The 27,225-nt window shown below is 37.0% G+C and overlaps 23 non-coding genes across 23 annotated transcripts; 22 read left to right on the top strand and 1 right to left on the bottom strand.

Moving 5' to 3' along the window:
* Positions 1 to 63: 63 nt before the first annotated feature.
* Positions 64 to 135, bottom strand: TRNAM-CAU (transfer RNA methionine (anticodon CAU)). Its single transcript has one exon. It is a non-coding gene; the product is annotated as a tRNA-Met (tRNA).
* A 186-nt stretch (positions 136 to 321) lies between these two features.
* Positions 322 to 395, top strand: TRNAN-GUU (transfer RNA asparagine (anticodon GUU)). The gene has a single exon. It is a non-coding gene; the product is annotated as a tRNA-Asn (tRNA).
* Positions 396 to 1,488: 1,093 nt separating this feature from the next.
* TRNAN-GUU (transfer RNA asparagine (anticodon GUU)) lies at positions 1,489 to 1,562 on the top strand. The gene has a single exon. It is a non-coding gene; the product is annotated as a tRNA-Asn (tRNA).
* A 1,071-nt stretch (positions 1,563 to 2,633) lies between these two features.
* Positions 2,634 to 2,707, top strand: TRNAN-GUU (transfer RNA asparagine (anticodon GUU)). Its single transcript has one exon. It is a non-coding gene; the product is annotated as a tRNA-Asn (tRNA).
* A 1,093-nt stretch (positions 2,708 to 3,800) lies between these two features.
* On the top strand, positions 3,801 to 3,874 carry TRNAN-GUU (transfer RNA asparagine (anticodon GUU)). Its single transcript has one exon. It is a non-coding gene; the product is annotated as a tRNA-Asn (tRNA).
* Positions 3,875 to 4,967: 1,093 nt separating this feature from the next.
* On the top strand, positions 4,968 to 5,041 carry TRNAN-GUU (transfer RNA asparagine (anticodon GUU)). The gene has a single exon. It is a non-coding gene; the product is annotated as a tRNA-Asn (tRNA).
* A 1,093-nt stretch (positions 5,042 to 6,134) lies between these two features.
* Positions 6,135 to 6,208, top strand: TRNAN-GUU (transfer RNA asparagine (anticodon GUU)). The gene has a single exon. It is a non-coding gene; the product is annotated as a tRNA-Asn (tRNA).
* A 1,093-nt stretch (positions 6,209 to 7,301) lies between these two features.
* On the top strand, positions 7,302 to 7,375 carry TRNAN-GUU (transfer RNA asparagine (anticodon GUU)). The gene has a single exon. It is a non-coding gene; the product is annotated as a tRNA-Asn (tRNA).
* A 1,071-nt stretch (positions 7,376 to 8,446) lies between these two features.
* Positions 8,447 to 8,520, top strand: TRNAN-GUU (transfer RNA asparagine (anticodon GUU)). Its single transcript has one exon. It is a non-coding gene; the product is annotated as a tRNA-Asn (tRNA).
* A 1,093-nt stretch (positions 8,521 to 9,613) lies between these two features.
* Positions 9,614 to 9,687, top strand: TRNAN-GUU (transfer RNA asparagine (anticodon GUU)). Its single transcript has one exon. It is a non-coding gene; the product is annotated as a tRNA-Asn (tRNA).
* Positions 9,688 to 10,780: 1,093 nt separating this feature from the next.
* Positions 10,781 to 10,854, top strand: TRNAN-GUU (transfer RNA asparagine (anticodon GUU)). The gene has a single exon. It is a non-coding gene; the product is annotated as a tRNA-Asn (tRNA).
* Positions 10,855 to 11,947: 1,093 nt separating this feature from the next.
* TRNAN-GUU (transfer RNA asparagine (anticodon GUU)) lies at positions 11,948 to 12,021 on the top strand. The gene has a single exon. It is a non-coding gene; the product is annotated as a tRNA-Asn (tRNA).
* Positions 12,022 to 13,114: 1,093 nt separating this feature from the next.
* TRNAN-GUU (transfer RNA asparagine (anticodon GUU)) lies at positions 13,115 to 13,188 on the top strand. The gene has a single exon. It is a non-coding gene; the product is annotated as a tRNA-Asn (tRNA).
* A 1,071-nt stretch (positions 13,189 to 14,259) lies between these two features.
* On the top strand, positions 14,260 to 14,333 carry TRNAN-GUU (transfer RNA asparagine (anticodon GUU)). Its single transcript has one exon. It is a non-coding gene; the product is annotated as a tRNA-Asn (tRNA).
* Positions 14,334 to 15,426: 1,093 nt separating this feature from the next.
* TRNAN-GUU (transfer RNA asparagine (anticodon GUU)) lies at positions 15,427 to 15,500 on the top strand. The gene has a single exon. It is a non-coding gene; the product is annotated as a tRNA-Asn (tRNA).
* A 1,093-nt stretch (positions 15,501 to 16,593) lies between these two features.
* TRNAN-GUU (transfer RNA asparagine (anticodon GUU)) lies at positions 16,594 to 16,667 on the top strand. Its single transcript has one exon. It is a non-coding gene; the product is annotated as a tRNA-Asn (tRNA).
* Positions 16,668 to 18,905: 2,238 nt separating this feature from the next.
* Positions 18,906 to 18,979, top strand: TRNAN-GUU (transfer RNA asparagine (anticodon GUU)). The gene has a single exon. It is a non-coding gene; the product is annotated as a tRNA-Asn (tRNA).
* Positions 18,980 to 20,051: 1,072 nt separating this feature from the next.
* TRNAN-GUU (transfer RNA asparagine (anticodon GUU)) lies at positions 20,052 to 20,125 on the top strand. The gene has a single exon. It is a non-coding gene; the product is annotated as a tRNA-Asn (tRNA).
* Positions 20,126 to 21,194: 1,069 nt separating this feature from the next.
* TRNAN-GUU (transfer RNA asparagine (anticodon GUU)) lies at positions 21,195 to 21,268 on the top strand. The gene has a single exon. It is a non-coding gene; the product is annotated as a tRNA-Asn (tRNA).
* A 1,093-nt stretch (positions 21,269 to 22,361) lies between these two features.
* Positions 22,362 to 22,435, top strand: TRNAN-GUU (transfer RNA asparagine (anticodon GUU)). The gene has a single exon. It is a non-coding gene; the product is annotated as a tRNA-Asn (tRNA).
* A 1,093-nt stretch (positions 22,436 to 23,528) lies between these two features.
* TRNAN-GUU (transfer RNA asparagine (anticodon GUU)) lies at positions 23,529 to 23,602 on the top strand. The gene has a single exon. It is a non-coding gene; the product is annotated as a tRNA-Asn (tRNA).
* Positions 23,603 to 24,696: 1,094 nt separating this feature from the next.
* TRNAN-GUU (transfer RNA asparagine (anticodon GUU)) lies at positions 24,697 to 24,770 on the top strand. Its single transcript has one exon. It is a non-coding gene; the product is annotated as a tRNA-Asn (tRNA).
* A 2,260-nt stretch (positions 24,771 to 27,030) lies between these two features.
* Positions 27,031 to 27,104, top strand: TRNAN-GUU (transfer RNA asparagine (anticodon GUU)). Its single transcript has one exon. It is a non-coding gene; the product is annotated as a tRNA-Asn (tRNA).
* The last annotated feature ends 121 nt before the right edge of the window (positions 27,105 to 27,225 follow it).

Genomic DNA, 27,225 nt, shown 5'->3' with positions numbered 1-27,225 from the left:
AAAAGAGTCAAAATATCAATTCCAGTTTTGGAAGAATTTAATTAACAAAAAAATAAGTGCACATAGCAGAGGATGGTTTCGATCCACCGACCTCTGGGTTATGGGCCCAGCACGCTTCCGCTGCGCCACTCTGCTGCTCATGTAAGTGTCAGAGATCCTGAAGTACTCACTCATCATGTGAAAGTACCAATGTGTTTCTTCGTTGGTCAATGGAAGAAAAATCTTGCAAAACTCTCCAGATTATTGCCTTTTTAACCTTTTTCTAGGAAACTTTCTAGATGAATGCTTTTTAGCCTTTGTCAGTACATGCTTTTGCAAGCTGTCTCTGTGGCGCAATCGGTTAGCGCATTCGGCTGTTAACCGAAAGGTTGGTGGTTCAATCCCACCCGGGGACGTAATTGACCTTGTGATCAAATTTTGGTGATCTTTAAGTAGACAAGTCAAAATTTCAAACCACCTCTTATAGTGTAGGGTACCTGGCCTTCTCTGATACAATCAGAGTCAGATTTGATTAAGTCATTTTATAAAAAACAGGAAGCACAATTTAGCATGGGGTTGCAGAGAAAAAAAATTATGCAGGCAGAGAAATCCAATTGAGTGATTAATCAGCTCTCCATTTTATGGCTTTATTTTTATGCTAACACATTTGCTCTCTGAAAAGTGTCCACAAAGCCAAGTCTCTGATTAACACCTTTGTAGGAATGGTTTTTCACCTATTACTGATTAAAACTTGCTTCATTGGAAAGGCAGCAAGATGCATCCTCATTACAATGTCCACTGAAATAATACAGGTTGACACCAGGAAACATAAACCTCACTGCATCCTTGCTGCTTTCTCAAGTGGGAATCTGTTTAATGTGAAAACCAGGTGATATCTAATCAGCACACAGGTAAGAAGTTAAGAAAATCTTTCTTTAAGGGTGAAGATGTTTCTCACAAAATCGTTGCCCCAATGCATCATTGAAATTCAAGATGGAAAGATGATTTTGAAATATCAATTGTACATTTTGCATTGCTCTTCTGGTGACAATGTAGCTTGCTTTTGTCAATTACCATTTCAGTAATAGGGTAAAGAAAATTAAGTGGATTTCTGAAAGAAAACAATGCTGTCAATATACTATTAAAACAAATTAAAATGTTAAAAGTTATTGTACTTTAAGTAAAAATAAAAGAGTCAAAATATCAATTCCAGTTTTGGAAGAATTTAATTAACAAAAAAATAAGTGCACATAGCAGAGGATGGTTTCGATCCACCGACCTCTGGGTTATGGGCCCAGCACGCTTCCGCTGCGCCACTCTGCTGCTCATGTAAGTGTCAGAGATCCTGAAGTACTCACTCATCATGTGAAAGTACCAATGTGTTTCTTCGTTGGTCAATGGAAGAAAAATCTTGCAAAACTCTCCAGATTATTGCCTTTTTAACCTTTTTCTAGGAAACTTTCTAGATGAATGCTTTTTAGCCTTTGTCAGTACATGCTTTTGCAAGCTGTCTCTGTGGCGCAATCGGTTAGCGCATTCGGCTGTTAACCGAAAGGTTGGTGGTTCAATCCCACCCGGGGACGTAATTGACCTTGTGATCAAATTTTGGTGATCTTTAAGTAGACAAGTCAAAATTTCAAACCACCTCTTATAGTGTAGGGTACCTGGCCTTCTCTGATGCAATCAGAGTCAGATTTGATTAAGTCATTTTATAAAAAACAGGAAGCACAATTTAGCATGGGGTTGCAGAGAAAAAAAATTGAGTGATTAATCAGCTCTCCATTTTATGGCTTTATTTTTATGCTAACACATTTGCTCTCTGAAAAGTGTCCACAAAGCCAAGTCTCTGATTAACACCTTTGTAGGAATGGTTTTTCACCTATTACTGATTAAAACTTGCTTCATTGGAAAGGCAGTAAGATGCATCCTCATTACAATGTCCACTGAAATAATACAGGTTGACACCAGGAAACATAAACCTCACTGCATCCTTGCTGCTTTCTCAAGTGGGAATCTGTTTAATGTGAAAACCAGGTGATATCTAATCAGCACACAGGTAAGAAGTTAAGAAAATCTTTCTTTAAGGGTGAAGATGTTTCTCACAAAATCGTTGCCCCAATGCATCATTGTAATTCAATATGGAAAGATGATTTTGAAATATCAATTGTACATTTTGCATTGCTCTTCTGGTGACAATGTAGCTTGTTTTTGTCAATTACCATTTCAGTAATAGGGTAAAGAAAATTAAGTGGATTTCTGAAAGAAAACAATGCTGTCAATATACTATTAAAACAAATTAAAATGTTAAAAGTTATTGTACTTTAAGTAAAAATAAAAGAGTCAAAATATCAATTCCAGTTTTGGAAGAATTTAATTAACAAAAAAATAAGTGCACATAGCAGAGGATGGTTTCGATCCACCGACCTCTGGGTTATGGGCCCAGCACGCTTCCGCTGCGCCACTCTGCTGCTCATGTAAGTGTCAGAGATCCTGAAGTACTCACTCATCATGTGAAAGTACCAATGTGTTTCTTCGTTGGTCAATGGAAGAAAAATCTTGCAAAACTCTCCAGATTATTGCCTTTTTAACCTTTTTCTAGGAAACTTTCTAGATGAATGCTTTTTAGCCTTTGTCAGTACATGCTTTTGCAAGCTGTCTCTGTGGCGCAATCGGTTAGCGCATTCGGCTGTTAACCGAAAGGTTGGTGGTTCAATCCCACCCGGGGACGTAATTGACCTTGTGATCAAATTTTGGTGATCTTTAAGTAGACAAGTCAAAATTTCAAACCACCTCTTATAGTGTAGGGTACCTGGCCTTCTCTGATGCAATCAGAGTCAGATTTGATTAAGTCATTTTATAAAAAACAGGAAGCACAATTTAGCATGGGGTTGCAGAGAAAAAAAATTATGCAGGCAGAGAAATCCAATTGAGTGATTAATCAGCTCTCCATTTTATGGCTTTATTTTTATGCTAACACATTTGCTCTCTGAAAAGTGTCCACAAAGCCAAGTCTCTGATTAACACCTTTGTAGGAATGGTTTTTCACCTATTACTGATTAAAACTTGCTTCATTGGAAAGGCAGCAAGATGCATCCTCATTACAATGTCCACTGAAATAATACAGGTTGACACCAGGAAACATAAACCTCACTGCATCCTTGCTGCTTTCTCAAGTGGGAATCTGTTTAATGTGAAAACCAGGTGATATCTAATCAGCACACAGGTAAGAAGTTAAGAAAATCTTTCTTTAAGGGTGAAGATGTTTCTCACAAAATCGTTGCCCCAATGCATCATTGAAATTCAAGATGGAAAGATGATTTTGAAATATCAATTGTACATTTTGCATTGCTCTTCTGGTGACAATGTAGCTTGCTTTTGTCAATTACCATTTCAGTAATAGGGTAAAGAAAATTAAGTGGATTTCCGAAAGAAAACAATGCTGTCAATATACTATTAAAACAAATTAAAATGTTAAAAGTTATTGTACTTTAAGTAAAAATAAAAGAGTCAAAATATCAATTCCAGTTTTGGAAGAATTTAATTAACAAAAAAATAAGTGCACATAGCAGAGGATGGTTTCGATCCACCGACCTCTGGGTTATGGGCCCAGCACGCTTCCGCTGCGCCACTCTGCTGCTCATGTAAGTGTCAGAGATCCTGAAGTACTCACTCATCATGTGAAAGTACCAATGTGTTTCTTCGTTGGTCAATGGAAGAAAAATCTTGCAAAACTCTCCAGATTATTGCCTTTTTAACCTTTTTCTAGGAAACTTTCTAGATGAATGCTTTTTAGCCTTTGTCAGTACATGCTTTTGCAAGCTGTCTCTGTGGCGCAATCGGTTAGCGCATTCGGCTGTTAACCGAAAGGTTGGTGGTTCAATCCCACCCGGGGACGTAATTGACCTTGTGATCAAATTTTGGTGATCTTTAAGTAGACAAGTCAAAATTTCAAACCACCTCTTATAGTGTAGGGTACCTGGCCTTCTCTCATGCAATCAGAGTCAGATTTGATTAAGTCATTTTATAAAAAACAGGAAGCACAATTTAGCATGGGGTTGCAGAGAAAAAAAATTATGCAGGCAGAGAAATCCAATTGAGTGATTAATCAGCTCTCCATTTTATGGCTTTATTTTTATGCTAACACATTTGCTCTCTGAAAAGTGTCCACAAAGCCAAGTCTCTGATTAACACCTTTGTAGGAATGGTTTTTCACCTATTACTGATTAAAACTTGCTTCATTGGAAAGGCAGCAAGATGCATCCTCATTACAATGTCCACTGAAATAATACAGGTTGACACCAGGAAACATAAACCTCACTGCATCCTTGCTGCTTTCTCAAGTGGGAATCTGTTTAATGTGAAAACCAGGTGATATCTAATCAGCACACAGGTAAGAAGTTAAGAAAATCTTTCTTTAAGGGTGAAGATGTTTCTCACAAAATCGTTGCCCCAATGCATCATTGAAATTCAAGATGGAAAGATGATTTTGAAATATCAATTGTACATTTTGCATTGCTCTTCTGGTGACAATGTAGCTTGTTTTTGTCAATTACCATTTCAGTAATAGGGTAAAGAAAATTAAGTGGATTTCTGAAAGAAAACAATGCTGTCAATATACTATTAAAACAAATTAAAATGTTAAAAGTTATTGTACTTTAAGTAAAAATAAAAGAGTCAAAATATCAATTCCAGTTTTGGAAGAATTTAATTAACAAAAAAATAAGTGCACATAGCAGAGGATGGTTTCGATCCACCGACCTCTGGGTTATGGGCCCAGCACGCTTCCGCTGCGCCACTCTGCTGCTCATGTAAGTGTCAGAGATCCTGAAGTACTCACTCATCATGTGAAAGTACCAATGTGTTTCTTCGTTGGTCAATGGAAGAAAAATCTTGCAAAACTCTCCAGATTATTGCCTTTTTAACCTTTTTCTAGGAAACTTTCTAGATGAATGCTTTTTAGCCTTTGTCAGTACATGCTTTTGCAAGCTGTCTCTGTGGCGCAATCGGTTAGCGCATTCGGCTGTTAACCGAAAGGTTGGTGGTTCAATCCCACCCGGGGACGTAATTGACCTTGTGATCAAATTTTGGTGATCTTTAAGTAGACAAGTCAAAATTTCAAACCACCTCTTATAGTGTAGGGTACCTGGCCTTCTCTCATGCAATCAGAGTCAGATTTGATTAAGTCATTTTATAAAAAACAGGAAGCACAATTTAGCATGGGGTTGCAGAGAAAAAAAATTATGCAGGCAGAGAAATCCAATTGAGTGATTAATCAGCTCTCCATTTTATGGCTTTATTTTTATGCTAACACATTTGCTCTCTGAAAAGTGTCCACAAAGCCAAGTCTCTGATTAACACCTTTGTAGGAATGGTTTTTCACCTATTACTGATTAAAACTTGCTTCATTGGAAAGGCAGCAAGATGCATCCTCATTACAATGTCCACTGAAATAATACAGGTTGACACCAGGAAACATAAACCTCACTGCATCCTTGCTGCTTTCTCAAGTGGGAATCTGTTTAATGTGAAAACCAGGTGATATCTAATCAGCACACAGGTAAGAAGTTAAGAAAATCTTTCTTTAAGGGTGAAGATGTTTCTCACAAAATCGTTGCCCCAATGCATCATTGAAATTCAAGATGGAAAGATGATTTTGAAATATCAATTGTACATTTTGCATTGCTCTTCTGGTGACAATGTAGCTTGTTTTTGTCAATTACCATTTCAGTAATAGGGTAAAGAAAATTAAGTGGATTTCTGAAAGAAAACAATGCTGTCAATATACTATTAAAACAAATTAAAATGTTAAAAGTTATTGTACTTTAAGTAAAAATAAAAGAGTCAAAATATCAATTCCAGTTTTGGAAGAATTTAATTAACAAAAAAATAAGTGCACATAGCAGAGGATGGTTTCGATCCACCAACCTCTGGGTTATGGGCCCAGCACGCTTCCGCTGCGCCACTCTGCTGCTCATGTAAGTGTCAGAGATCCTGAAGTACTCACTCATCATGTGAAAGTACCAATGTGTTTCTTCGTTGGTCAATGGAAGAAAAATCTTGCAAAACTCTCCAGATTATTGCCTTTTTAACCTTTTTCTAGGAAACTTTCTAGATGAATGCTTTTTAGCCTTTGTCAGTACATGCTTTTGCAAGCTGTCTCTGTGGCGCAATCGGTTAGCGCATTCGGCTGTTAACCGAAAGGTTGGTGGTTCAATCCCACCCGGGGACGTAATTGACCTTGTGATCAAATTTTGGTGATCTTTAAGTAGACAAGTCAAAATTTCAAACCACCTCTTATAGTGTAGGGTACCTGGCCTTCTCTGATGCAATCAGAGTCAGATTTGATTAAGTCATTTTATAAAAAACAGGAAGCACAATTTAGCATGGGGTTGCAGAGAAAAAAAATTATGCAGGCAGAGAAATCCAATTGAGTGATTAATCAGCTCTCCATTTTATGGCTTTATTTTTATGCTAACACATTTGCTCTCTGAAAAGTGTCCACAAAGCCAAGTCTCTGATTAACACCTTTGTAGGAATGGTTTTTCACCTATTACTGATTAAAACTTGCTTCATTGGAAAGGCAGCAAGATGCATCCTCATTACAATGTCCACTGAAATAATACAGGTTGACACCAGGAAACATAAACCTCACTGCATCCTTGCTGCTTTCTCAAGTGGGAATCTGTTTAATGTGAAAACCAGGTGATATCTAATCAGCACACAGGTAAGAAGTTAAGAAAATCTTTCTTTAAGGGTGAAGATGTTTCTCACAAAATCGTTGCCCCAATGCATCATTGAAATTCAAGATGGAAAGATGATTTTGAAATATCAATTGTACATTTTGCATTGCTCTTCTGGTGACAATGTAGCTTGTTTTTGTCAATTACCATTTCAGTAATAGGGTAAAGAAAATTAAGTGGATTTCTGAAAGAAAACAATGCTGTCAATATACTATTAAAACAAATTAAAATGTTAAAAGTTATTGTACTTTAAGTAAAAATAAAAGAGTCAAAATATCAATTCCAGTTTTGGAAGAATTTAATTAACAAAAAAATAAGTGCACATATCAGAGGATGGTTTCGATCCACCGACCTCTGGGTTATGGGCCCAGCACGCTTCCGCTGCGCCACTCTGCTGCTCATGTAAGTGTCAGAGATCCTGAAGTACTCACTCATCATGTGAAAGTACCAATGTGTTTCTTCGTTGGTCAATGGAAGAAAAATCTTGCAAAACTCTCCAGATTATTGCCTTTTTAACCTTTTTCTAGGAAACTTTCTAGATGAATGCTTTTTAGCCTTTGTCAGTACATGCTTTTGCAAGCTGTCTCTGTGGCGCAATCGGTTAGCGCATTCGGCTGTTAACCGAAAGGTTGGTGGTTCAATCCCACCCGGGGACGTAATTGACCTTGTGATCAAATTTTGGTGATCTTTAAGTAGACAAGTCAAAATTTCAAATAACCTCTTATAGTGTAGGGTACCTGGCCTTCTCTGATGCAATCAGAGTCAGATTTGATTAAGTCATTTTATAAAAAACAGGAAGCACAATTTAGCATGGGGTTGCAGAGAAAAAAAATTGAGTGATTAATCAGCTCTCCATTTTATGGCTTTATTTTTATGCTAACACATTTGCTCTCTGAAAAGTGTCCACAAAGCCAAGTCTCTGATTAACACCTTTGTAGGAATGGTTTTTCACCTATTACTGATTAAAACTTGCTTCATTGGAAAGGCAGCAAGATGCATCCTCATTACAATGTCCACTGAAATAATACAGGTTGACACCAGGAAACATAAACCTCACTGCATCCTTGCTGCTTTCTCAAGTGGGAATCTGTTTAATGTGAAAACCAGGTGATATCTAATCAGCACACAGGTAAGAAGTTAAGAAAATCTTTCTTTAAGGGTGAAGATGTTTCTCACAAAATCGTTGCCCCAATGCATCATTGTAATTCAATATGGAAAGATGATTTTGAAATATCAATTGTACATTTTGCATTGCTCTTCTGGTGACAATGTAGCTTGTTTTTGTCAATTACCATTTCAGTAATAGGGTAAAGAAAATTAAGTGGATTTCTGAAAGAAAACAATGCTGTCAATATACTATTAAAACAAATTAAAATGTTAAAAGTTATTGTACTTTAAGTAAAAATAAAAGAGTCAAAATATCAATTCCAGTTTTGGAAGAATTTAATTAACAAAAAAATAAGTGCACATAGCAGAGGATGGTTTCGATCCACCGACCTCTGGGTTATGGGCCCAGCACGCTTCCGCTGCGCCACTCTGCTGCTCATGTAAGTGTCAGAGATCCTGAAGTACTCACTCATCATGTGAAAGTACCAATGTGTTTCTTCGTTGGTCAATGGAAGAAAAATCTTGCAAAACTCTCCAGATTATTGCCTTTTTAACCTTTTTCTAGGAAACTTTCTAGATGAATGCTTTTTAGCCTTTGTCAGTACATGCTTTTGCAAGCTGTCTCTGTGGCGCAATCGGTTAGCGCATTCGGCTGTTAACCGAAAGGTTGGTGGTTCAATCCCACCCGGGGACGTAATTGACCTTGTGATCAAATTTTGGTGATCTTTAAGTAGACAAGTCAAAATTTCAAACCACCTCTTATAGTGTAGGGTACCTGGCCTTCTCTGATGCAATCAGAGTCAGATTTGATTAAGTCATTTTATAAAAAACAGGAAGCACAATTTAGCATGGGGTTGCAGAGAAAAAAAATTATGCAGGCAGAGAAATCCAATTGAGTGATTAATCAGCTCTCCATTTTATGGCTTTATTTTTATGCTAACACATTTGCTCTCTGAAAAGTGTCCACAAAGCCAAGTCTCTGATTAACACCTTTGTAGGAATGGTTTTTCACCTATTACTGATTAAAACTTGCTTCATTGGAAAGGCAGCAAGATGCATCCTCATTACAATGTCCACTGAAATAATACAGGTTGACACCAGGAAACATAAACCTCACTGCATCCTTGCTGCTTTCTCAAGTGGGAATCTGTTTAATGTGAAAACCAGGTGATATCTAATCAGCACACAGGTAAGAAGTTAAGAAAATCTTTCTTTAAGGGTGAAGATGTTTCTCACAAAATCGTTGCCCCAATGCATCATTGAAATTCAAGATGGAAAGATGATTTTGAAATATCAATTGTACATTTTGCATTGCTCTTCTGGTGACAATGTAGCTTGCTTTTGTCAATTACCATTTCAGTAATAGGGTAAAGAAAATTAAGTGGATTTCTGAAAGAAAACAATGCTGTCAATATACTATTAAAACAAATTAAAATGTTAAAAGTTATTGTACTTTAAGTAAAAATAAAAGAGTCAAAATATCAATTCCAGTTTTGGAAGAATTTAATTAACAAAAAAATAAGTGCACATAGCAGAGGATGGTTTCGATCCACCGACCTCTGGGTTATGGGCCCAGCACGCTTCCGCTGCGCCACTCTGCTGCTCATGTAAGTGTCAGAGATCCTGAAGTACTCACTCATCATGTGAAAGTACCAATGTGTTTCTTCGTTGGTCAATGGAAGAAAAATCTTGCAAAACTCTCCAGATTATTGCCTTTTTAACCTTTTTCTAGGAAACTTTCTAGATGAATGCTTTTTAGCCTTTGTCAGTACATGCTTTTGCAAGCTGTCTCTGTGGCGCAATCGGTTAGCGCATTCGGCTGTTAACCGAAAGGTTGGTGGTTCAATCCCACCCGGGGACGTAATTGACCTTGTGATCAAATTTTGGTGATCTTTAAGTAGACAAGTCAAAATTTCAAACCACCTCTTATAGTGTAGGGTACCTGGCCTTCTCTCATGCAATCAGAGTCAGATTTGATTAAGTCATTTTATAAAAAACAGGAAGCACAATTTAGCATGGGGTTGCAGAGAAAAAAAATTATGCAGGCAGAGAAATCCAATTGAGTGATTAATCAGCTCTCCATTTTATGGCTTTATTTTTATGCTAACACATTTGCTCTCTGAAAAGTGTCCACAAAGCCAAGTCTCTGATTAACACCTTTGTAGGAATGGTTTTTCACCTATTACTGATTAAAACTTGCTTCATTGGAAAGGCAGCAAGATGCATCCTCATTACAATGTCCACTGAAATAATACAGGTTGACACCAGGAAACATAAACCTCACTGCATCCTTGCTGCTTTCTCAAGTGGGAATCTGTTTAATGTGAAAACCAGGTGATATCTAATCAGCACACAGGTAAGAAGTTAAGAAAATCTTTCTTTAAGGGTGAAGATGTTTCTCACAAAATCGTTGCCCCAATGCATCATTGAAATTCAAGATGGAAAGATGATTTTGAAATATCAATTGTACATTTTGCATTGCTCTTCTGGTGACAATGTAGCTTGCTTTTGTCAATTACCATTTCAGTAATAGGGTAAAGAAAATTAAGTGGATTTCTGAAAGAAAACAATGCTGTCAATATACTATTAAAACAAATTAAAATGTTAAAAGTTATTGTACTTTAAGTAAAAATAAAAGAGTCAAAATATCAATTCCAGTTTTGGAAGAATTTAATTAACAAAAAAATAAGTGCACATAGCAGAGGATGGTTTCGATCCACCGACCTCTGGGTTATGGGCCCAGCACGCTTCCGCTGCGCCACTCTGCTGCTCATGTAAGTGTCAGAGATCCTGAAGTACTCACTCATCATGTGAAAGTACCAATGTGTTTCTTCGTTGGTCAATGGAAGAAAAATCTTGCAAAACTCTCCAGATTATTGCCTTTTTAACCTTTTTCTAGGAAACTTTCTAGATGAATGCTTTTTAGCCTTTGTCAGTACATACTTTTGCAAGCTGTCTCTGTGGCGCAATCGGTTAGCGCATTCGGCTGTTAACCGAAAGGTTGGTGGTTCAATCCCACCCGGGGACGTAATTGACCTTGTGATCAAATTTTGGTGATCTTTAAGTAGACAAGTCAAAATTTCAAACCACCTCTTATAGTGTAGGGTACCTGGCCTTCTCTCATGCAATCAGAGTCAGATTTGATTAAGTCATTTTATAAAAAACAGGAAGCACAATTTAGCATGGGGTTGCAGAGAAAAAAAATTATGCAGGCAGAGAAATCCAATTGAGTGATTAATCAGCTCTCCATTTTATGGCTTTATTTTTATGCTAACACATTTGCTCTCTGAAAAGTGTCCACAAAGCCAAGTCTCTGATTAACACCTTTGTAGGAATGGTTTTTCACCTATTACTGATTAAAACTTGCTTCATTGGAAAGGCAGCAAGATGCATCCTCATTACAATGTCCACTGAAATAATACAGGTTGACACCAGGAAACATAAACCTCACTGCATCCTTGCTGCTTTCTCAAGTGGGAATCTGTTTAATGTGAAAACCAGGTGATATCTAATCAGCACACAGGTAAGAAGTTAAGAAAATCTTTCTTTAAGGGTGAAGATGTTTCTCACAAAATCGTTGCCCCAATGCATCATTGAAATTCAAGATGGAAAGATGATTTTGAAATATCAATTGTACATTTTGCATTGCTCTTCTGGTGACAATGTAGCTTGTTTTTGTCAATTACCATTTCAGTAATAGGGTAAAGAAAATTAAGTGGATTTCTGAAAGAAAACAATGCTGTCAATATACTATTAAAACAAATTAAAATGTTAAAAGTTATTGTACTTTAAGTAAAAATAAAAGAGTCAAAATATCAATTCCAGTTTTGGAAGAATTTAATTAACAAAAAAATAAGTGCACATAGCAGAGGATGGTTTCGATCCACCGACCTCTGGGTTATGGGCCCAGCACGCTTCCGCTGCGCCACTCTGCTGCTCATGTAAGTGTCAGAGATCCTGAAGTACTCACTCATCATGTGAAAGTACCAATGTGTTTCTTCGTTGGTCAATGGAAGAAAAATCTTGCAAAACTCTCCAGATTATTGCCTTTTTAACCTTTTTCTAGGAAACTTTCTAGATGAATGCTTTTTAGCCTTTGTCAGTACATGCTTTTGCAAGCTGTCTCTGTGGCGCAATCGGTTAGCGCATTCGGCTGTTAACCGAAAGGTTGGTGGTTCAATCCCACCCGGGGACGTAATTGACCTTGTTATCAAATTTTGGTGATCTTTAAGTAGACAAGTCAAAATTTCAAACCACCTCTTATAGTGTAGGGTACCTGGCCTTCTCTGATGCAATCAGAGTCAGATTTGATTAAGTCATTTTATAAAAAACAGGAAGCACAATTTAGCATGGGGTTGCAGAGAAAAAAAATTATGCAGGCAGAGAAATCCAATTGAGTGATTAATCAGCTCTCCATTTTATGGCTTTATTTTTATGCTAACACATTTGCTCTCTGAAAAGTGTCCACAAAGCCAAGTCTCTGATTAACACCTTTGTAGGAATGGTTTTTCACCTATTACTGATTAAAACTTGCTTCATTGGAAAGGCAGCAAGATGCATCCTCATTACAATGTCCACTGAAATAATACAGGTTGACACCAGGAAACATAAACCTCACTGCATCCTTGCTGCTTTCTCAAGTGGGAATCTGTTTAATGTGAAAACCAGGTGATATCTAATCAGCACACAGGTAAGAAGTTAAGAAAATCTTTCTTTAAGGGTGAAGATGTTTCTCACAAAATCGTTGCCCCAATGCATCATTGAAATTCAAGATGGAAAGATGATTTTGAAATATCAATTGTACATTTTGCATTGCTCTTCTGGTGACAATGTAGCTTGTTTTTGTCAATTACCATTTCAGTAATAGGGTAAAGAAAATTAAGTGGATTTCTGAAAGAAAACAATGCTGTCAATATACTATTAAAACAAATTAAAATGTTAAAAGTTATTGTACTTTAAGTAAAAATAAAAGAGTCAAAATATCAATTCCAGTTTTGGAAGAATTTAATTAACAAAAAAATAAGTGCACATATCAGAGGATGGTTTCGATCCACCGACCTCTGGGTTATGGGCCCAGCACGCTTCCGCTGCGCCACTCTGCTGCTCATGTAAGTGTCAGAGATTCTGAAGTACTCACTCATCATGTGAAAGTACCAATGTGTTTCTTCGTTGGTCAATGGAAGAAAAATCTTGCAAAACTCTCCAGATTATTGCCTTTTTAACCTTTTTCTAGGAAACTTTCTAGATGAATGCTTTTTAGCCTTTGTCAGTACATGCTTTTGCAAGCTGTCTCTGTGGCGCAATCGGTTAGCGCATTCGGCTGTTAACCGAAAGGTTGGTGGTTCAATCCCACCCGGGGACGTAATTGACCTTGTGATCAAATTTTGGTGATCTTTAAGTAGACAAGTCAAAATTTCAAACCACCTCTTATAGTGTAGGGTACCTGGCCTTCTCTGATGCAATCAGAGTCAGATTTGATTAAGTCATTTTATAAAAAACAGGAAGCACAATTTAGCATGGGGTTGCAGAGAAAAAAAATTGAGTGATTAATCAGCTCTCCATTTTATGGCTTTATTTTTATGCTAACACATTTGCTCTCTGAAAAGTGTCCACAAAGCCAAGTCTCTGATTAACACCTTTGTAGGAATGGTTTTTCACCTATTACTGATTAAAACTTGCTTCATTGGAAAGGCAGCAAGATGCATCCTCATTACAATGTCCACTGAAATAATACAGGTTGACACCAGGAAACATAAACCTCACTGCATCCTTGCTGCTTTCTCAAGTGGGAATCTGTTTAATGTGAAAACCAGGTGATATCTAATCAGCACACAGGTAAGAAGTTAAGAAAATCTTTCTTTAAGGGTGAAGATGTTTCTCACAAAATCGTTGCCCCAATGCATCATTGTAATTCAATATGGAAAGATGATTTTGAAATATCAATTGTACATTTTGCATTGCTCTTCTGGTGACAATGTAGCTTGTTTTTGTCAATTACCATTTCAGTAATAGGGTAAAGAAAATTAAGTGGATTTCTGAAAGAAAACAATGCTGTCAATATACTATTAAAACAAATTAAAATGTTAAAAGTTATTGTACTTTAAGTAAAAATAAAAGAGTCAAAATATCAATTCCAGTTTTGGAAGAATTTAATTAACAAAAAAATAAGTGCACATAGCAGAGGATGGTTTCGATCCACCGACCTCTGGGTTATGGGCCCAGCACGCTTCCGCTGCGCCACTCTGCTGCTCATGTAAGTGTCAGAGATCCTGAAGTACTCACTCATCATGTGAAAGTACCAATGTGTTTCTTCGTTGGTCAATGGAAGAAAAATCTTGCAAAACTCTCCAGATTATTGCCTTTTTAACCTTTTTCTAGGAAACTTTCTAGATGAATGCTTTTTAGCCTTTGTCAGTACATGCTTTTGCAAGCTGTCTCTGTGGCGCAATCGGTTAGCGCATTCGGCTGTTAACCGAAAGGTTGGTGGTTCAATCCCACCCGGGGACGTAATTGACCTTGTGATCAAATTTTGGTGATCTTTAAGTAGACAAGTCAAAATTTCAAACCACCTCTTATAGTGTAGGGTACCTGGCCTTCTCTCATGCAATCAGAGTCAGATTTGATTAAGTCATTTTATAAAAAACAGGAAGCACAATTTAGCATGGGGTTGCAGAGAAAAAAAATTATGCAGGCAGAGAAATCCAATTGAGTGATTAATCAGCTCTCCATTTTATGGCTTTATTTTTATGCTAACACATTTGCTCTCTGAAAAGTGTCCACAAAGCCAAGTCTCTGATTAACACCTTTGTAGGAATGGTTTTTCACCTATTACTGATTAAAACTTGCTTCATTGGAAAGGCAGCAAGATGCATCCTCATTACAATGTCCACTGAAATAATACAGGTTGACACCAGGAAACATAAACCTCACTGCATCCTTGCTGCTTTCTCAAGTGGGAATCTGTTTAATGTGAAAACCAGGTGATATCTAATCAGCACACAGGTAAGAAGTTAAGAAAATCTTTCTTTAAGGGTGAAGATGTTTCTCACAAAATCGTTGCCCCAATGCATCATTGAAATTCAAGATGGAAAGATGATTTTGAAATATCAATTGTACATTTTGCATTGCTCTTCTGGTGACAATGTAGCTTGTTTTTGTCAATTACCATTTCAGTAATAGGGTAAAGAAAATTAAGTGGATTTCTGAAAGAAAACAATGCTGTCAATATACTATTAAAACAAATTAAAATGTTAAAAGTTATTGTACTTTAAGTAAAAATAAAAGAGTCAAAATATCAATTCCAGTTTTGGAAGAATTTAATTAACAAAAAAATAAGTGCACATAGCAGAGGATGGTTTCGATCCACCGACCTCTGGGTTATGGGCCCAGCACGCTTCCGCTGCGCCACTCTGCTGCTCATGTAAGTGTCAGAGATCCTGAAGTACTCACTCATCATGTGAAAGTACCAATGTGTTTCTTCGTTGGTCAATGGAAGAAAAATCTTGCAAAACTCTCCAGATTATTGCCTTTTTAACCTTTTTCTAGGAAACTTTCTAGATGAATGCTTTTTAGCCTTTGTCAGTACATGCTTTTGCAAGCTGTCTCTGTGGCGCAATCGGTTAGCGCATTCGGCTGTTAACCGAAAGGTTGGTGGTTCAATCCCACCCAGGGACGTAATTGACCTTGTGATCAAATTTTGCTGATCTTTAAGTAGACAAGTCAAAATTTCAAACCACCTCTTATAGTGTAGGGTACCTGGCCTTCTCTGATGCAATCAGAGTCAGATTTGATTAAGTCATTTTATAAAAAACAGGAAGCACAATTTAGCATGGGGTTGCAGAGAAAAAAAATTATGCAGGCAGAGAAATCCAATTGAGTGATTAATCAGCTCTCCATTTTATGGCTTTATTTTTATGCTAACACATTTGCTCTCTGAAAAGTGTCCACAAAGCCAAGTCTCTGATTAACACCTTTGTAGGAATGGTTTTTCACCTATTACTGATTAAAACTTGCTTCATTGGAAAGGCAGCAAGATGCATCCTCATTACAATGTCCACTGAAATAATACAGGTTGACACCAGGAAACATAAACCTCACTGCATCCTTGCTGCTTTCTCAAGTGGGAATCTGTTTAATGTGAAAACCAGGTGATATCTAATCAGCACACAGGTAAGAAGTTAAGAAAATCTTTCTTTAAGGGTGAAGATGTTTCTCACAAAATCGTTGCCCCAATGCATCATTGAAATTCAAGATGGAAAGATGATTTTGAAATATCAATTGTACATTTTACATTGCTCTTCTGGTGACAATGTAGCTTGTTTTTGTCAATTACCATTTCAGTAATAGGGTAAAGAAAATTAAGTGGATTTCTGAAAGAAAACAATGCTGTCAATATACTATTAAAACAAATTAAAATGTTAAAAGTTATTGTACTTTAAGTAAAAATAAAAGAGTCAAAATATCAATTCCAGTTTTGGAAGAATTTAATTAACAAAAAAATAAGTGCACATATCAGAGGATGGTTTCGATCCACCGACCTCTGGGTTATGGGCCCAGCACGCTTCCGCTGCGCCACTCTGCTGCTCATGTAAGTGTCAGAGATCCTGAAGTACTCACTCATCATGTGAAAGTACCAATGTGTTTCTTCGTTGGTCAATGAAAGAAAAATCTTGCAAAACTCTCCAGATTATTGCCTTTTTAACCTTTTTCTAGGAAACTTTCTAGATGAATGCTTTTTAGCCTTTGTCAGTACATGCTTTTGCAAGCTGTCTCTGTGGCGCAATCGGTTAGCGCATTCAGCTGTTAACCGAAAGGTTGGTGGTTCAATCCCACCCGGGGACGTAATTGACCTTGTGATCAAATTTTGGTGATCTTTAAGTAGACAAGTCAAAATTTCAAACCACCTCTTATAGTGTAGGGTACCTGGCCTTCTCTGATGCAATCAGAGTCAGATTTGATTAAGTCATTTTATAAAAATCAGGAAGCACAATTTAGCATGGGGTTGCAGAGAAAAAAAATTGAGTGATTAATCAGCTCTCCATTTTATGGCTTTATTTTTATGCTAACACATTTGCTCTCTGAAAAGTGTCCACAAAGCCAAGTCTCTGATTAACACCTTTGTAGGAATGGTTTTTCACCTATTACTGATTAAAACTTGCTTCATTGGAAAGGCAGCAAGATGCATCCTCATTACAATGTCCACTGAAATAATACAGGTTGACACCAGGAAACATAAACCTCACTGCATCCTTGCTGCTTTCTCAAGTGGGAATCTATTTAATGTGAAAACCAGGTGATATCTAATCAGCACACAGGTAAGAAGTTAAGAAAATCTTTCTTTAAGGGTGAAGATGTTTCTCACAAAATCGTTGCCCCAATGCATCATTGAAATTCAAGATGGAAAGATGATTTTGAAATATCAATTGTACATTTTGCATTGCTCTTCTGGTGACAATGTAGCTTGTTTTTGTCAATTACCATTTCAGTAATAGGGTAAAGAAAATTAAGTGGATTTCTGAAAGAAAACAATGCTGTCAATATACTATTAAAACAAATTAAAATGTTAAAAGTTATTGTACTTTAAGTAAAAATAAAAGAGTCAAAATATCAATTCCAGTTTTGGAAGAATTTAATTAACAAAAAAATAAGTGCACATAGCAGAGGATGGTTTCGATCCACCGACCTCTGGGTTATGGGCCCAGCACGCTTCCGCTGCGCCACTCTGCTGCTCGTGTAAGTGTCAGAGATCCTGAAGTACTCACTCATCATGTGAAAGTACCAATGTGTTTCTTCGTTGGTCAATGGAAGAAAAATCTTGCAAAACTCTCCAGATTATTGCCTTTTTAACCTTTTTCTAGGAAACTTTCTAGATGAATGCTTTTTAGCCTTTGTCAGTACATGCTTTTGCAAGCTGTCTCTGTGGCGCAATCGGTTAGCGCATTCGGCTGTTAACCATAAGGTTGGTGGTTCAATCCCACCTGGGGACGTAATTGACCTTGTGATCAAATTTTGGTGATCTTTAAGTAGACAAGTCAAAATTTCAAACCACCTCTTATAGTGTAGGGTACCTGGCCTTCTCTGATGCAATCAGAGTCAGATTTGATTAAGTCATTTTATAAAAAACAGGAAGCACAATTTAGCATGGGGTTGCAGAGAAAAAAAATTATGCAGGCAGAGAAATCCAATTGAGTGATTAATCAGCTCTCCATTTTATGGCTTTATTTTTATGCTAACACATTTGCTCTCTGAAAAGTGTCCACAAAGCCAAGTCTCTGATTAACACCTTTGTAGGAATGGTTTTTCACCTATTACTGATTAAAACTTGCTTCATTGGAAAGGCAGCAAGATGCATCCTCATTACAATGTCCACTGAAATAATACAGGTTGACACCAGGAAACATAAACCTCACTGCATCCTTGCTGCTTTCTCAAGTGGGAATCTGTTTAATGTGAAAACCAGGTGATATCTAATCAGCACACAGGTAAGAAGTTAAGAAAATCTTTCTTTAAGGGTGAAGATGTTTCTCACAAAATCGTTGCCCCAATGCATCATTGAAATTCAAGATGGAAAGATGATTTTGAAATATCAATTGTACATTTTGCATTGCTCTTCTGGTGACAATGTAGCTTGTTTTTGTCAATTACCATTTCAGTAATAGGGTAAAGAAAATTAAGTGGATTTCTGAAAGAAAACAATGCTGTCAATATACTATTAAAACAAATTAAAATGTTAAAAGTTATTGTAATTTAAGTAAAAATAAAAGAGTCAAAATATCAATTCCAGTTTTGGAAGAATTTAATTAACAAAAAAATAAGTGCACATATCAGAGGATGGTTTCGATCCACCGACCTCTGGGTTATGGGCCCAGCACGCTTCCGCTGCGCCACTCTGCTGCTCATGTAAGTGTCAGAGATCCTGAAGTACTCACTCATCATGTGAAAGTACCAATGTGTTTCTTCGTTGGTCAATGAAAGAAAAATCTTGCAAAACTCTCCAGATTATTGCCTTTTTAACCTTTTTCTAGGAAACTTTCTAGATGAATGCTTTTTAGCCTTTGTCAGTACATGCTTTTGCAAGCTGTCTCTGTGGCGCAATCGGTTAGCGCATTCGGCTGTTAACCGAAAGGTTGGTGGTTCAATCCCACCCGGGGACGTAATTGACCTTGTGATCAAATTTTGGTGATCTTTAAGTAGACAAGTCAAAATTTCAAACCACCTCTTATAGTGTAGGGTACCTGGCCTTCTCTGATGCAATCAGAGTCAGATTTGATTAAGTCATTTTATAAAAAAACAGGAAGCACAATTTAGCATGGGGTTGCAGAGAAAAAAAATTGAGTGATTAATCAGCTCTCCATTTTATGGCTTTATTTTTATGCTAACACATTTGCTCTCTGAAAAGTGTCCACAAAGCCAAGTCTCTGATTAACACCTTTGTAGGAATGGTTTTTCACCTATTACTGATTAAAACTTGCTTCATTGGAAAGGCAGCAAGATGCATCCTCATTACAATGTCCACTGAAATAATACAGGTTGACACCAGGAAACATAAACCTCACTGCATCCTTGCTGCTTTCTCAAGTGGGAATCTGTTTAATGTGAAAACCAGGTGATATCTAATCAGCACACAGGTAAGAAGTTAAGAAAATCTTTCTTTAAGGGTGAAGATGTTTCTCACAAAATCGTTGCCCCAATGCATCATTGAAATTCAAGATGGAAAGATGATTTTGAAATATCAATTGTACATTTTGCATTGCTCTTCTGGTGACAATGTAGCTTGTTTTTGTCAATTACCATTTCAGTAATAGGGTAAAGAAAATTAAGTGGATTTCTGAAAGAAAACAATGCTGTCAATATACTATTAAAACAAATTAAAATGTTAAAAGTTATTGTACTTTAAGTAAAAATAAAAGAGTCAAAATATCAATTCCAGTTTTGGAAGAATTTAATTAACAAAAAAATAAGTGCACATAGCAGAGGATGGTTTCGATCCACCGACCTCTGGGTTATGGGCCCAGCACGCTTCCGCTGCGCCACTCTGCTGCTCATGTAAGTGTCAGAGATCCTGAAGTACTCACTCATCATGTGAAAGTACCAATGTGTTTCTTCGTTGGTCAATGGAAGAAAAATCTTGCAAAACTCTCCAGATTATTGCCTTTTTAACCTTTTTCTAGGAAACTTTCTAGATGAATGCTTTTTAGCCTTTGTCAGTACATGCTTTTGCAAGCTGTCTCTGTGGCGCAATTGGTTAGCGCATTCGGCTGTTAACCAAAAGGTTGGTGGTTCAATCCCACCCGGGGACGTAATTGACCTTGTGATCAAATTTTGGTGATCTTTAAGTAGACAAGTCAAAATTTCAAACCACCTCTTATAGTGTAGGGTACCTGGCCTTCTCCGATGCAATCAGAGTCAGATTTGATTAAGTCATTTTATAAAAAACAGGAAGCACAATTTAGCATGGGGTTGCAGAGAAAAAAAATTGAGTGATTAATCAGCTCTCCATTTTATGGCTTTATTTTTATGCTAACACATTTGCTCTCTGAAAAGTGTCCACAAAGCCAAGTCTCTGATTAACACCTTTGTAGGAATGGTTTTTCACCTATTACTGATTAAAACTTGCTTCATTGGAAAGGCAGCAAGATGCATCCTCATTACAATGTCCACTGAAATAATACAGGTTGACACCAGGAAACATAAACCTCACTGCATCCTTGCTGCTTTCTCAAGTGGGAATCTGTTTAATGTGAAAACCAGGTGATATCTAATCAGCACACAGGTAAGAAGTTAAGAAAATCTTTCTTTAAGGGTGAAGATGTTTCTCACAAAATCGTTGCCCCAATGCATCATTGAAATTCAAGATGGAAAGATGATTTTGAAATATCAATTGTACATTTTGCATTGCTCTTCTGGTGACAATGTAGCTTGTTTTTGTCAATTACCATTTCAGTAATAGGGTAAAGAAAATTAAGTGGATTTCTGAAAGAAAACAATGCTGTCAATATACTATTAAAACAAATTAAAATGTTAAGTTATTGTACTTTAAGTAAAAATAAAAGAGTCAAAATATCAATTCCAGTTTTGGAAGAATTTAATTAACAAAAAAATAAGTGCACATAGCAGAGGATGGTTTCGATCCACCGACCTCTGGGTTATGGGCCCAGCACGCTTCCGCTGCGCCACTCTGCTGCTCATGTAAGTGTCAGAGATCCTGAAGTACTCACTCATCATGTGAAAGTACCAATGTGTTTCTTCGTTGGTCAATGGAAGAAAAATCTTGCAAAACTCTCCAGATTATTGCCTTTTTAACCTTTTTCTAGGAAACTTTCTAGATGAATGCTTTTTAGCCTTTGTCAGTACATGCTTTTGCAAGCTGTCTCTGTGGCGCAATCGGTTAGCGCATTCGGCTGTTAACCAAAAGGTTGGTGGTTCAATCCCACCCGGGGACGTAATTGACCTTGTGATCAAATTTTGGTGATCTTTAAGTAGACAAGTCAAAATTTCAAACCACCTCTTATAGTGTAGGGTACCTGGCCTTCTCTGATGCAATCAGAGTCAGATTTGATTAAGTCATTTTATAAAAAACAGGAAGCACAATTTAGCATGGGGTTGCAGAGAAAAAAAATTATGAAGGCAGAGAAATCCAATTGAGTGATTAATCAGCTCTCCATTTTATGGCTTTATTTTTATGCTAACACATTTGCTCTCTGAAAAGTGTCCACAAAGCCAAGTCTCTGATTAACACCTTTGTAGGAATGGTTTTTCACCTATTACTGATTAAAACTTGCTTCATTGGAAAGGCAGCAAGATGCATCCTCATTACAATGTCCACTGAAATAATACAGGTTGACACCAGGAAACATAAACCTCACTGCATCCTTGCTGCTTTCTCAAGTGGGAATCTGTTTAATGTGAAAACCAGGTGATATCTAATCAGCACACAGGTAAGAAGTTAAGAAAATCTTTCTTTAAGGGTGAAGATGTTTCTCACAAAATCGTTGCCCCAATGCATCATTGAAATTCAAGATGGAAAGATGATTTTGAAATATCAATTGTACATTTTGCATTGCTCTTCTGGTGACAATGTAGCTTGCTTTTGTCAATTACCATTTCAGTAATAGGGTAAAGAAAATTAAGTGGATTTCTGAAAGAAAACAATGCTGTCAATATACTATTAAAACAAATTAAAATGTTAAAAGTTATTGTACTTTAAGTAAAAATAAAAGAGTCAAAATATCAATTCCAGTTTTGGAAGAATTTAATTAACAAAAAAATAAGTGCACATAGCAGAGGATGGTTTCGATACACCGACCTCTGGGTTATGGGCCCAGCACGCTTCCGCTGCGCCACTCTGCTGCTCATGTAAGTGTCAGAGATCCTGAAGTACTCACTCATCATGTGAAAGTACCAATGTGTTTCTTCGTTGGTCAATGGAAGAAAAATCTTGCAAAACTCTCCAGATTATTGCCTTTTTAACCTTTTTCTAGGAAACTTTCTAGATGAATGCTTTTTAGCCTCTGTCAGTACATGCTTTTGCAAGCTGTCTCTGTGGCGCAATCGGTTAGTGCATTCGGCTGTTAACCGAAAGGTTGGTGGTTCAATCCCACCCGGGGACGTAATTGACCTTGTGATCAAATTTTGGTGATCTTTAAGTAGACAAGTCAAAACTTCAAACCACCTCTTATAGTGTAGGGTACCTGGCCTTCTCTGATGCAATCAGAGTCAGATTTGATTAAGTCATTTTATAAAAAACAGGAAGCACAATTTAGCATGGGGTTGCAGAGAAAAAAAATTATGCAGGCAGAGAAATCCGATTGAGTGATTAATCAGCTCTCCATTTTATGGCTTTATTTTTATGCTAACACATTTGCTCTCTGAAAAGTGTCCACAAAGCCAAGTCTCTGATTAACACCTTTGTAGGAATGGTTTTTCACCTATTACTGATTAAAACTTGCTTCATTGGAAAGGCAGCAAGATGCATCCTCATTACAATGTCCACTGAAATAATACAGGTTGACACCAGGAAACATAAACCTCACTGCATCCTTGCTGCTTTCTCAAGTGGGAATCTGTTTAATGTGAAAACCAGGTGATATCTAATCAGCACACAGGTAAGAAGTTAAGAAAATCTTTCTTTAAGGGTGAAGATGTTTCTCACAAAATCGTTGCCCCAATGCATCATTGAAATTCAAGATGGAAAGATGATTTTGAAATATCAATTGTACATTTTGCATTGCTCTTCTGGTGACAATGTAGCTTGTTTTTGTCAATTACCATTTCAGTAATAGGGTAAAGAATATTAAGTGGATTTCTGAAAGAAAACAATGCTGTCAATATACTATTAAAACAAATTAAAATGTTAAAAGTTATTGTACTTTAAGTAAAAATAAAAGAGTCAAAATATCAATTCCAGTTTTGGAAGAATTTAATAAACAAAAAAATAAGTGCACATAGCAGAGGATGGTTTCGATCCACCGACCTCTGGGTTATAGGCCCAGCACGCTTCCGCTGCGCCACTCTGCTGCTCATGTAAGTGTCAGAGATCCTGAAGTACTCACTCATCATGTGAAAGTACCAATGTGTTTCTTCGTTGGTCAATGGAAGAAAAATCTTGCAAAACTCTCCAGATTATTGCCTTTTTAACCTTTTTCTAGGAAACTTTCTAGATGAATGCTTTTTAGCCTTTGTCAGTACATGCTTTTGCAAGCTGTCTCTGTGGCGCAATCGGTTAGCGCATTTGGCTGTTAACCGAAAGGTTGGTGGTTCAATCCCACCCGGGGACGTAATTGACCTTGTGATCAAATTTTGGTGATCTTTAAGTAGACAAGTCAAAATTTCAAACCACCTCTTATAGTGTAGGGTACCTGGCCTTCTCTGATGCAATCAGAGTCAGATTTGATTAAGTCATTTTATAAAAAAACAGGAAGCACAATTTAGCATGGGGTTGCAGAGAAAAAAAATTATGCAGGCAGAGAAATCCAATTGAGTGATTAATCAGCTCTCCATTTTATGGCTTTATTTTTATGCTAACACATTTGCTCTCTGAAAAGTGTCCACAAAGCCAAGTCTCTGATTAACACCTTTGTAGGAATGGTTTTTCACCTATTACTGATTAAAACTTGCTTCATTGGAAAGGCAGCAAGATGCATCCTCATTACAATGTCCACAGAAATAATACAGGTTGACACCAGGAAACATAAACCTCACTGCATCCTTGCTGCTTTCTCAAGTGGGAATCTATTTAATGTGAAAACCAGGTGATATCTAATCAGCACACAGGTAAGGAGTTAAGAAAATCTTTCTTTAAGGGTGAAGATGTTTCTCACAAAATCGTTGCCCCAATGCATCATTGAAATTCAAGATGGAAAGATGATTTTGAAATATCAATTGTACATTTTGCATTGCTCTTCTGGTGACAATGTAGCTTGTTTTTGTCAATTACCATTTCAGTAATAGGGTAAAGAAAATTAAGTGGATTTCTGAAAGAAAACAATGCTGTCAATATACTATTAAAACAAATTAAAATGTTAAAAGTTATTGTACTTTAAGTAAAAATAAAAGAGTCAAAATATCAATTCCAGTTTTGGAAGAATTTAATTAACAAAAAAATAAGTGCACATAGCAGAGGATGGTTTCGATCCACCAAACTCTGGGTTATGAGCCCAGTACGCTTCCGCTGCGCCACTCTGCTGCTCATGTAAGTGTCAGAGATCCTGAAGTACTCACTCATCATGTGAAAGTACCAATGTGTTTCTTCGTTGGTCAATGGAAGAAAAATCTTGCAAAACTCTCCAGATTATTGCCTTTTTAACCTTTTTCTAGGAAACTTTCTAGATGAATGCTTTTTAGCCTTTGTCAGTACATGCTTTTGCAAGCTGTCTCTGTGGCGCAATCGGTTAGCGCATTTGGCTGTTAACCGAAAGGTTGGTGGTTCAATCCCACCCGGGGACGTAATTGACCTTGTGATCAAATTTTGGTGATCTTTAAGTAGACAAGTCAAAATTTCAAACCACCTCTTATAGTGTAGGGTACCTGGCCTTCTCTGATGCAATCAGAGTCAGATTTGATTAAGTCATTTTATAAAAAACAGGAAGCACAATTTAGCATGGGGTTGCAGAGAAAAAAAATTATGCAGGCAGAGAAATCCAATTGAGTGATTAATCAGCTCTCCATTTTATGGCTTTATTTTTATGCTAACACATTTGCTCTCTGAAAAGTGTCCACAAAGCCAAGTCTCTGATTAACACCTTTGTAGGAATGGTTTTTCACCTATTACTGATTAAAACTTGCTTCATTGGAAAGGCAGCAAGATGCATCCTCATTACAATGTCCACTGAAATAATACAGGTTGACACCAGGAAACATAAACCTCACTGCATCCTTGCTGCTTTCTCAAGTGGGAATCTGTTTAATGTGAAAACCAGGTGATATCTAATCAGCACACAGGTAAGAAGTTAAGAAAATCTTTCTTTAAGGGTGAAGATGTTTCTCACAAAATCGTTGCCCCAATGCATCATTGAAATTCAAGATGGAAAGATGATTTTGAAATATCAATTGTACATTTTGCATTGCTCTTCTGGTGACAATGTAGCTTGCTTTTGTCAATTACCATTTCAGTAATAGGGTAAAGAAAATTAAGTGGATTTCTGAAAGAAAACAATGCTGTCAATATACTATTAAAACAAATTAAAATGTTAAAAGTTATTGTACTTTAAGTAAAAATAAAAGAGTCAAAATATCAATTCCAGTTTTGGAAGAATTTAATTAACAAAAAAATAAGTGCACATATCAGAGGATGGTTTCGATCCACCGACCTCTGGGTTATGGGCCCAGCACGCTTCCGCTGCGCCACTCTGCTGCTCATGTAAGTGTCAGAGATCCTGAAGTACTCACTCATCATGTGAAAGTACCAATGTGTTTCTTCGTTGGTCAATGGAAGAAAAATCTTGCAAAACTCTCCAGATTATTGCCTTTTTAACCTTTTTCTAGGAAACTTTCTAGATGAATGCTTTTTAGCCTTTGTCAGTACATGCTTTTGCAAGCTGTCTCTGTGGCGCAATCGGTTAGCCCATTCGGCTGTTAAATGAAAGGTTGGTGGTTCAATCCCACCCGGGGACGTAATTGACCTTGTGATCAAATTTTGGTGATCTTTAAGTAGACAAGTCAAAATTTCAAACCACCTCTTATAGTGTAGGGTACCTGGCCTTCTCTGATGCAATCAGAGTCAGATTTGATTAAGTCATTTTATAAAAAACAGGAAGCACAATTTAGCATGGGGTTGCAGAGAAAAAAAATTATGCAGGCACAGAAATCCAATTGAGTGATTAATCAGCTCTCCATTTTATGGCTTTATTTTTATGCTAACACATTTGCTCTCTGAAAAGTGTCCACAAAGCCAAGTCTCTGATTAACACCTTTGTAGGAATGGTTTTTCACCTATTACTGATTAAAACTTGCTTCATTGGAAAGGCAGCAAGATGCATCCTCATTACAATGTCCACTGAAATAATACAGGTTGACACCAGGAAACATAAACCTCACTGCATCCTTGCTGCTTTCTCAAGTGGGAATCTGTTTAATGTGAAAACCAGGTGATATCTAATCAGCACACAGGTAAGAAGTTAAGAAAATCTTTCTTTAAGGGTGAAGATGTTTCTCACAAAATCGTTGCCCCAATGCATCATTGAAATTCAAGATGGAAAGATGATTTTGAAATATCAATTGTACATTTTGCATTGCTCTTCTGGTGACAATGTAGCTTGTTTTTGTCAATTACCATTTCAGTAATAGGGTAAAGAAAATTAAGTGGATTTCTGAAAGAAAACAATGCTGTCAATATACTATTAAAACAAATTAAAATGTTAAAAGTTATTGTACTTTAAGTAAAAATAAAAGAGTCAAAATATCAATTCCAGTTTTGGAAGAATTTAATTAACAAAAAAATAAGTGCACATATCAGAGGATGGTTTCGATCCACCGACCTCTGGGTTATGGGCCCAGCACGCTTCCGCTGCGCCACTCTGCTGCTCATGTAAGTGTCAGAGATCCTGAAGTACTCACTCATCATGTGAAAGTACCAATGTGTTTCTTCGTTGGTCAATGAAAGAAAAATCTTGCAAAACTCTCCAGATTATTGCCTTTTTAACCTTTTTCTAGGAAACTTTCTAGATGAATGCTTTTTAGCCTTTGTCAGTACATGCTTTTGCAAGCTGTCTCTGTGGTGCAATCGGTTAGCGCATTCGGCTGTTAACCGAAAGGTTGGTGGTTCAATCCCACCCGGGGACGTAATTGACCTTGTGATCAAATTTTGGTGATCTTTAAGTAGACAAGTCAAAATTTCAAACCACCTCTTATAGTGTAGGGTACCTGGCCTTCTCTGATGCAATCAGAGTCAGATTTGATTAAG

Source organism: Pseudophryne corroboree, chromosome 4 (genome assembly GCF_028390025.1).
Source record: "Pseudophryne corroboree isolate aPseCor3 chromosome 4, aPseCor3.hap2, whole genome shotgun sequence".
In the NCBI taxonomy this organism is placed as follows: domain Eukaryota; kingdom Metazoa; phylum Chordata; class Amphibia; order Anura; family Myobatrachidae; genus Pseudophryne; species Pseudophryne corroboree.
This window is presented reverse-complemented; position numbering and strand designations above follow the sequence as displayed.